The sequence below is a fragment of the Arachis hypogaea genome, chromosome 5, assembly GCF_003086295.3.
Source record: "Arachis hypogaea cultivar Tifrunner chromosome 5, arahy.Tifrunner.gnm2.J5K5, whole genome shotgun sequence".
Taxonomy (NCBI): Eukaryota; Viridiplantae; Streptophyta; class Magnoliopsida; order Fabales; family Fabaceae; genus Arachis; species Arachis hypogaea.
Genome location: NC_092040.1, coordinates 110,419,321 through 110,429,488, shown reverse-complemented (window position 1 = coordinate 110,429,488; position 10,168 = coordinate 110,419,321). Strand labels below are relative to the sequence as shown.

Genomic DNA, 10,168 nt, shown 5'->3' with positions numbered 1-10,168 from the left:
CATGCCACCCCTATCTCTTTTATTTTCACTTTCTTTGTGAATACAATGGCCCGCCAAAAATGTTCTTTCAGCTCTAATATCACCCACATGTATCCCTCCACCCAAATTTAAATTTCCTTGTGACAAAGTCCTTTCCGAGTCCCCTTCCATAATAAATTCATAATCCCCATAATCCTTGCCTCAATCAATTTCCTTTAATACATTTAAGTCAGTTACAGCTTTTTCTTAAACGAAAATAAATGCTTCTGATTCCAGTCATTCAAAAACATGTCATGAATTATTGTTCTACCCTTATTTTCACCGTGATCCCTTAGCCTTGCCTCCACCAATTCATTCGCCAGATCAAACATCGATGTCGGCGTCTTTCTTTCTCTATCACTTGCATCATGGTTGACCTTCATCATTTGCAAATTTTCATATACCATAATGTTCTCTGCTCTATATATCTCACGTCTCACCTCCTTCACAAAACATCAAACTCATTAGTACCAACTATTTTGTGGATCCATTCACTAATAACATCAAACACACAAGTATCAATTTGAATTTTTCTAGAGCTGAATAATAAATTTGATTCTGTCACTTCATCACACTGTACTACTTCCCCCCAATGTCCCCCTATCGTTTTGAACGTTTCTGCGGACCATACATGCAGCGACACTCCGAAGCATTCTAGCCATACTCTTCTAGTCTCACTTTATTTTGATTATTTTCATCTCCAAACAGTATGAAAAAATTGCAAAAGGCTATTCATTTTGAAGGTATAACACTCCTCCGCATGCTTCATGGTGTCAAAAATTAATAGTGCCTTATAAGCTCTTAATTCCCGGACTTGAACAACTTGAAGCAGATTCTTACTAACTGCCTTTTTAGAGCATTGAAATCTATGGTTGTGGTCATCCCCCTGACTAAACTCCTTGCTAGCCAACCCATATTCTCTTCTGCAACTGTTACTTCAACCTTCTTTGTCCATCCATTACCATTTGGGCCCTTATCCGACGTATTCTTTATCGTCACTCCCCCACCTGCAGGCATAACTACTATGTCCCCACGTTGAGCCTGCTTAATCTCATCAGCCTTTCGTGCTCTTTCTTCGACATACCCTCTTCTCTCCTTCTTCTTCATTGGCCTTCTATACTTAACTTCTTTTACTGAGATTGTCTTTTCTCGTAATTTCATGTGATCTATGTCTATTATTATCTTCAGTGCCCCCTTTTCGTCGTATACCATATAAAGGCAAAAAGATATATCAGGTTCTATAACACTATCAACTTTTGTGAAAAAAAATCTTAAAGACGAGCATATTCTAACAAACTTTAGCCAACATTTAGCATTTAATGCTATGTTACATTTGGGTTTTGTTTAGACTAATATACAAAAAAATTAATACTAACTAACTGATGGTCTAAAATGATAAAATCTGCTAATTCTATAGCATTACTAAATTACACATTGTTCATTGCATATTTTCATTAATAACGTAATTGCTTACACATAAATAACATGCTAATTATTAGACTCAAAATCTTTTGATAAACAAATATTGTTTTAGACTTTCTATTAAATGACCCCATTCATATTCAAGTATTGGTTGGGATTCATATTCAAGTATTGGTTGGGATCAGCTGATCAAGCCTTGATATGTGAAGATGCGAAAAAAAGATTAGCATATTTATTGAAATATAGAAAAAATAACTATTTGTATCCATGAACTTTGCAAATGCTTACAAAAGTATTTTTCAAACAAAAAAATTAATGTTATATTCATGAGAGATAGGTTTTCTGGGACAAAATTATCCAAACTTTAATTTTTTGTTATTTTTTTATAAAATTCTCAAATTATCCCATCCTTTATCTTTAACGTCAACTCCACACCATCTGTTCTTCTCCAAATCTCAAGGTAGAGCTTCTGACGGCAGTGGCAGCGCTTATGTTTCTGTTCGTAAAGGCACGACGGAAGAACGATGAATTTAGGTTGATGGGGAGAATAAACAGTGTCGATTTGATGTTGGACATTCACGTGGCGAGCACAAATGGTTACAGGATGCCGGAGGAAGAGGAGTCGATGGCAGGGGTGGGGATGGGGATAGCGAAGAGACGAGATTCAAACAGAGAAGGGGCGCGGGGAAGGGGGAATGGGGGACTTTGTAATGGTGAACGACAAGAAAGGGATGTTTGGGCTGCAAGATTTGATGAAGGCATCGACGGAGGTGCTAGGAAACGGAGGGCTGCGGTCGGCGTACAAGGCGGCAATAACGAACGTGCTGTCGTCGGTGGTGAAGAGGGTGAGAGATATGAACCAAATGGTAAGAGATGTGTTTGATGCTGAGATGAAGCATAAGAATATATATTGAGGCTTTTGGTTGTTCATTACCGTAAGGAGAAGAAGTTCTTCATTATTGAGTATATGCCCAAAGACAGCTTGTTTTATGTGGCTGCCCAGAACTGTCGAAGCTCAACCTTAGAATTTGAGAAAGAAGAGATGATGTAGAGTCGAGGTTAAAGATAAAATGTAGGAGTAATTTAGGAATTTTATTAAAAAGTCAACAAAAATTAAAATTTTGATATTTTTGTCTTATGGAAGTATGAAATCCATCTTTTATGAGTATAATATTAGTTTTCTTGATTGATGGATACTTTTATTATTTACAAAATTTATGGTACAAATGATTATTTTTTTTCAGAAAATATAAAAGAAAATTCTAAGTAATTACACAAATTAAGTAAATTAATAATGCTAAAAAGCTAAGGAAGAGTTGAAATTAAAAACACAAATATCCTATCATTCAAATAATCTAGTGAAACATAAATTTTATATAATTAAAAGTTGTTTATGTAAAAGAAAGTTATTAAAGAAGGAAGAAGAAAGCAAATGAAGAGGGGACTTAAAAATAACTTCTGTATTATAATTTGAATCAATGTTTAACAAAAAAAGATAAATAACAAATAAAGTTTGATCAAAATTTTAAAAATAAATATAGTTAAATAAAAATCGTTGAATCTATATTCTTTTAATTTCATACAACCATCAATTTATTTATGCATCAATGTTGGTGCCACATGACGAGGCATTAAGGAATCGTTTATCAAAACTAATAATACTGTGTAAAAATTTTATCTGACACCCATTTTTTGTACTTTCGGTGGCATATTTTTCTTCTATTAAAGGAATAGATTAGGCAACATGCATTACTTAGATGGCAGAATCTTCGTACCTAGGATAATTCTTCCATATATGCATGTTACATTGTACCATAGATATTAAGCAGCAGTTCAGGATATTAGTGTGATGACATCGATCTCATAAGCCTTGCCAATGTGTATATATGGAAAATTAGTATATGGAAAAAATTAATTTTCGCCATATATAATGAAGCCTTGGTCCCCTTAATTAAAATGGTTGCATGCCGTGTGTATACTAATAATGCGTATCCAGAACTGAAGGATTTCTTGCCCCTTAAAATAAAGAGAAAAGTATTGTATTATTTTTCAAACGCTTAGATTATTAACTTCTAATTTATTTTTTAACGTTTGAAGCATTTTATTTTTATTCTTAATATTTTAATTTATTTCGTTTTATTTAAATTTTTTGTCATAATTAAATTTTTTCTTTTAAAAATATCTTTTTTTATTATTATATATCTTAGCTTCTTTACTTTTTTATATTATTTTATTATTTTTATTCTCAAATACTATGACCACTATGACCATTATATATAATTACAATTACTAAAAGAAATTTATAATGGAGAAATAGGCATTTTTGAAAAAAAAAAGATAATTTGGAGCAAAAGAATAAAATAAAATAAAATAAAACATATAAAATAAAAATTAAGACGTTTAAAATGTTAAGAATAAAATTAGGGCTTAACTCAAATAATAGTGCCAAAAATAATATTTTATTCTAAATTAAAATAGCTAATTAAGTCAATTTGAAATAATTCGTTAAAATTCGAGTCAATTACAGTTTGAATAACTCGTCAAGCAATTTAATAGTCCTTAAACCTGGTAAACATTTTAATTAAGCTACTTTTGAAAAAATAGTTTAAACAATAAATGAATATATTAGAAGTAGCTTATAAATAAGTTATTTTGTATTTGTATTTTTAATTCTAAAAGTACTTATTTTATAAAAATATGATAAAAATAATAGTATTACGAGAGAAGTCATTTTTTTTAACTTCTCTATAAACTTCTAAATAGCTTTTTAAAAAGCTGTAATTTAATTTTAAAAATTGTATCAAACATTAATACTACTATTTTTCTTTTAGTTAAAAGCTCACAAAAATTATTTTTAAAGCTTGCAACGGCTCTTATTCTTGTTTGTAAACATCAATGGGTATAATTATCGTTGGTTTGACTTTAAAGTCATAGTTCAAGCAATCTTTACAATGATAAAAATATACAAACTCGATCATTAGTATATAAGTTCTGTAAAACAGAGAGTAATTGTTAAAATCTATGAAAATTGGAAAGAATTATATAATAAGTTTTTGATGAGTCATGCAGACATATTTATCAGATACATGTTCTTGTATTTTCTGTAGGTACATATCAAAAAATATTTTGATATTATTCATAACGGTATATAAATGAATAATTCATCGGTGGTTAAAAAATGAAATACAATAAAAGTAAAATGAAATGCCAACTTTAAGCAAACTGATTGATTTCAATATAAGTAAATTCTTTTCAATTTCTTCATGTAAACATGATATACCACGATTCCTTTTTTGAATGACATGTAAAATTGACGTGATTTCCACACAACACGACAATTTAGCAAGAATAAAGTGGCAGAGAACTTTCGATAAACCAAAAAAAAAAAAGGAGCAAAGGTGGTAGAGATAGAAGATCATATTTATGAATTCAATCAATCAATTCAAATAATAATTGTAACATATATTACATAAACTTTAAACATATGTACTTATTCATATATGAACCTTATTAGAAGTAGAAGTAAAAGGTTTTTTTCTTTGAATCTCAAATAAGTGTTCAATTTATAAAATTTTATTTTGTTATAAATAATGATTAAATTATAAAAATTAAGTAATATTAATTATTTGTTCATTAATAATCCTATATTAAATGAATAAGAGAGAAAATGTAAGTAACCAGAGTAAATAAATAATAAGAAAATTAATAACGGTAATTTTGTACGCTCAATATATATTATTAACAAACGGATATTTCAAACCAAGTTGGGTTGGTCTAGTGGTTAGCTCACTAGTCCGCTTAAGCAAGTGTCGGGGGTTCGAATCCCGCCTTGTGCATGCAGCAACCCATTGGCCAGCGGCAAACCCTTAAATGGAGCTCAGTACCGCGACGGATTAGTCCTTGACCTGTCGGGTTGGGGGATACCGTGGGAAACCAAAAAAAAAAAACAAACGGATATTTCTAATAATTTTTATTCTATATGCGTAAGATAATTAGACAATCATTTAGGATCAAAGAGAGTATTTTATCAAAATTATACGGCGTGAAATTATTTGGATGTAATAATGCATATCGAATACCTCCTTCGTTTTGCGTAAGGGCACGAAAAATTACTCTTCAAGATTATGTTATTTTGTATAATTTTTCTACTATTAATTTTCACTAAAAATGAGCTTAATTAAAAATAGGATTATACTACGTGTATACTAAAATCAGCCACTAAATAAAATTAGTCATCAGTATAAAATATATGTTAGAATATAAATACACATTAAAAATAAATTAAACCACACATATATTTATATACAAATACATTCGTGACTGATTTTAATGGCTGATTTTAGTGTAAAAATAGTATTTTTGTTAAAAAAATATGAGGAGCCAATGTAATTAGTGTATAATGTGTACAATTAGGATATTTTTGAAATTAACATTAAATGATAATTAAATTAATTAATTACAAAATTATTTCCAATTTTAAATACAAAACAAATAAGAATTTCAAATACAAAACAAATAAGGTTTTCAAACAGTCACGAACACCTCCAACAGGTCTCCCTCTTCCTCTCTCTCTCCATCCTCTCTCATCTGCCGCGCCGCTACAGACACCAGCCGCTGTAGCCCTCAACATCCACTGTCGCGGCGCCGCGTGACTTGAAGCCTTCATCTGCGCCGATCAGAACTGCAGCGCCCAACTTCCTTCGCGTGCGTCTTTTCCCACTGGCAGCAGCTGCTTCGGTCGGCCCTGGTCCTGCACCGCTCACCCATTGCACGCGCTCGTCTTTCGGCATCGGCTTGTCTCTGCGCCAGTAACCTGTACGGTGTGTGCGCCCTGCGTACGCCTGGCTCCTACCTCCTTCGTCAGCCAGTTGAAGGCATGACCGTTGGACGGCTCACGGTCGCATTGGTGTTACGGCCCCTTCACACCTACCATCGTTGTCTTCTCCTCATCTGTTCAAGCTTTTTTTCCTTTTGTTTTTATTTTTTTATTTTATGGTTACATCAAATCATAAAATTCATGTGTTAAATTATACATTTTTTCTTTTTTTAATAAAAATTAAATTGTTAGATGATTATAGTTGTTTCTTCTATTTATTCATCTGCTTTTTCTTCTATTTTAATGGCCAATTTTAGGATGGTCATTTTATTAGGTATGCAGATGGTTATTTTAAATTTTATGTGGATGATTATTTTGACTGAATTGGGTTTAGTTATATATAATTAAAATATATTGGATGTTCAATTTATTAAGTAAGCAGATGATTATTTTTATTCTTAAGTGGATGGTTATTTTACTAAAAGTGAGTGGTATGTCGCAAGTCAAGCAGCAAAGGTAGAGTGGGATGATCATTGATGAAAGTGGGGGTGGCCGTCGGTTGAAAAAGAAGAGAATATTAGAGTGAAATATTTTGATAAATTAAAATTTTGGATGGTTATTTTTTTAAAATAATTAATTAGATTTTTTAAAAATTTAAAATTTAAAATTAAAAATTTTGAAATTTAAAATTTAAAATTTAAAATTTAATATGAAATAATTAAATAAGAATTTTTTAATTTAAAATAATTTATAAAAAAATTTTTATTATTTATTTTAATTAAATTAAATAATTAGTCTATTATACACATTATCAAGATTTTTTATTCTCTTTCTAGTGAGATTCTTGTTAAAAATATACTACACACATGCATCGCACTTTGATTTGTGTTAGAGAAGAAATTAAGGAGCTCCTTCACCGTATAAAAGAACAAAAAAGCGTATTTATTCATTATATTTAAAGAGAAATTAAATTGTACCTATGTTTAGGTACCTAAAAATACTTTTATAATTTTTATTTTTTAATTTTTTCCATTTCTTAAAACTTTTTTTTTTTTGGTTTGCTTTTTTCATGTACAATGAACAAATAATTCTGATACAATGAATGTGTCGTCTTATTACTCATTGAAACAAATCGCACAGAATTAATATACTACAATGAACTAATAATTCTACTATCCCTTTTCATCGTTGTGATACGATTATTTATTATTCTAGAAACAATAATTTCTGTATAGAGTATACTGGCATATATAATTCAAATTAAACATATGTACAAAAGGCATTAGTTAAAAATTGTCAGAATTGATTCTGTCGATTGTGGTTCAATAAATCAGGATTTGTGTGGCAACTTTTAACACTGATGGTAGGAGCTGAAGTAAAGTATGTAGCTATCATTTCATTATCCATTCCCTAACACATTCATGCACGGTGATGATTCATTAATACGTGGAGCATATACTCATTTCCTAAGCACTACGTACGAAGGTTCTCACCAATATTTTTTCTATAAAATAATGATTTTCAGAGTCTATTTTATAGTTAATAATTATCCAAAAAAAATATATTTTTTTATAAAATAATATTTATGAAACTTATAGTTATGATAGCTATGGTGATTATCCAAATATTGTTAAAATTAAAATAATATTTTTTATATTTTGATAATTTTTTTTAAATTAAAAAATATTGTTAAATAATTTACTACAAAAATTCTAATAGATAATAATAAGAATTTTGTGGTGGTTACCAAAAACCGCTGCAAAAAAAAAAAAAAAACTAGCGACAGTCAAATTAGTTAAGAGAACTAGATTTTTGCTTCCGTACTTTTAGTTCTTAATTTACAGCAAATTTTAATCTCAAATAACAGGAGTTACAAAACTCCCGAAATTAAAATCTTATTACTCTAAAACTCTTCACTAATTTCACTCTTTTCTCTTTTTTTTTTTACATTCCGCCAAATTAAATTCTCATTTTCGCAAAACTGCAAAACCATTCTCGTCACTTTTCCCTGCCCTATCCTCCCTCTCTTCTTCTCCAGTCACTATCTATCCTATATCTCAATCCCCATCTTCGTTGACCCAGTTTTAACTTTCTGTCAGTTTTTCTAGCCTCTATCCTCAACCTCCAGCCTCGACATTCCCGACTCCAGTCTCGTCGTCTCTTCCTTGCAGGCTCGTTGCGCCCTTTCGTCTCTTCCTTGTTGGTCTTTTGCGTCTTTATCGCCTCCTCTTCGTCACAGTTTCTGTCTCTGATCAACAAATCTCAGTTTCATATGAAGATATTTCAAGTAATAACATTTAATTTGGGTTCTTGGTTTATGGCTTTCAATTCTTGGTTTATTATGATGTTATTCTATTTTTGAGTTTATTCTGATGGGTTTATTATGAGTTTCTATAAGCCAAACGCTAGCCACCTGAGGCTTTCACTTTATGGATCTTTGCCCTTCAAAATTTAACTCTGTCTATTCAAGCACATTGCTGTGTCGATTTAAGCATGTTGCTGTGTTCTGCTCTGTTTCATTTTACTTTTGCTAATTGCTTGTTGTTATTTTTTTGAATTAATTTTCATGGCTTCTTCGCACCCAAAGAATGTGGGAATCCTTGATATTTCAAGATAAAATTCCAATTTTAACGGTTTTGATTTGTGAGGTGTTATGTGATTCTGATGCAGGAAGATTTGAAGGCTCACAATGAGGCAGCAAAGGGAAATACACTATTAGGCTTGGACAAGATTGCTTGGCATTCTACGATGTGGTTGAAGATGTTATCTTTACGAGGTCACTTATCAATTTTTCATTGCCATATCCCATATATCAATCCTATTTATCATTAGATTTGAAATTCTTTATTAGTTTGGTTACATCATAATATGTTGTACTGAGATTCTAAAGAGAAAAGAAATTTTATTTACTAGGAATTTCTTTTATATATTTTGAGGTGTTTATGTTGCATAAATATGAATAATACATAATTAGGAGAATTCTATTAAGAGAAATTGGTGCGTGTATGCAAACCCCACACTTCTGTACAGGTACTACCAGTAAGTGTATTGAGTCATCCAAGTAATACCTGAGCAATTCAGGGTCGATCCCACGAGGATTGTGGTTTAAAGCAAGCTATGGTTATCTTGCATGTCTTTGTTAGGCAGAATCAGAAGGTTGTTGGATAAACTTTGAATGATTATATGTCATATATAGAGTTGTAAGAGTAATATATGAAAGGGATAAAACCAATTGGATTAAATGATAGGAATAGAGTTGAGAGTTGGAATTGCTTTGTCTTTCTGAATTAACTCTGGTACTACTACTTTCTTTGCTTGTAAGTGATTTCTTCAATGGCAGACTGTATGTGATTGACACTAGTTTGAGCAGCTGCCAATACTCCTCCGAATCTGAACCCCAGGCTTAGTGTGGATCCATCTCAACTTGAAGGTAAAGCGCGTACAGTCCATTCTCCTTTATGATCCTACTCAAAACGCCACAAACAAGGTCGGATCTTCCGGATCAGAGAATGTTGCATCTTTGGGTTCTAGCCTCTACCACAGAGACCCTAATCTCCCTGGAAATCGGCTGAACTGATGTCTCGAGAAGTCCCCAACGAAGTCGTGGATTAACCATTTGAAAGATGTATATTCAAGCTGTTGGTCGTCTTTGTCCGGTGAAAGATGCATTCTGACCCAAGTAGACGCAGCCATTTGTCAGGCACGTTCATCTTAATGTGATGAACAGAGCTAATTGGTTAGAGATCATCCTATTCACCAAGATGAATTACTTTTAGAATCAATCAAACACGGATCGAAGAGAAACAGTAGTACTTTTATTAATTTATAGGATTCAGCAGGGCTCCTCCCCTTAATCTAGGAGGTTTAGAAACTCATACTAAAAGGAAAATACAATGTAAAACAAAAATAGGC

General features: G+C 31.4%; 1 long non-coding RNA gene across 1 annotated transcript; it reads left to right on the top strand.

The window, feature by feature from the left end:
- The first annotated feature begins 8,147 nt into the window (after positions 1-8,147).
- On the top strand, positions 8,148-9,273 carry LOC140184766 (uncharacterized). The gene is made up of 2 exons (XR_011882424.1): positions 8,148-8,543; positions 8,927-9,273. It is a non-coding gene; the product is annotated as an uncharacterized lncRNA (long non-coding RNA).
- Positions 9,274-10,168: the final 895 nt, after the last annotated feature.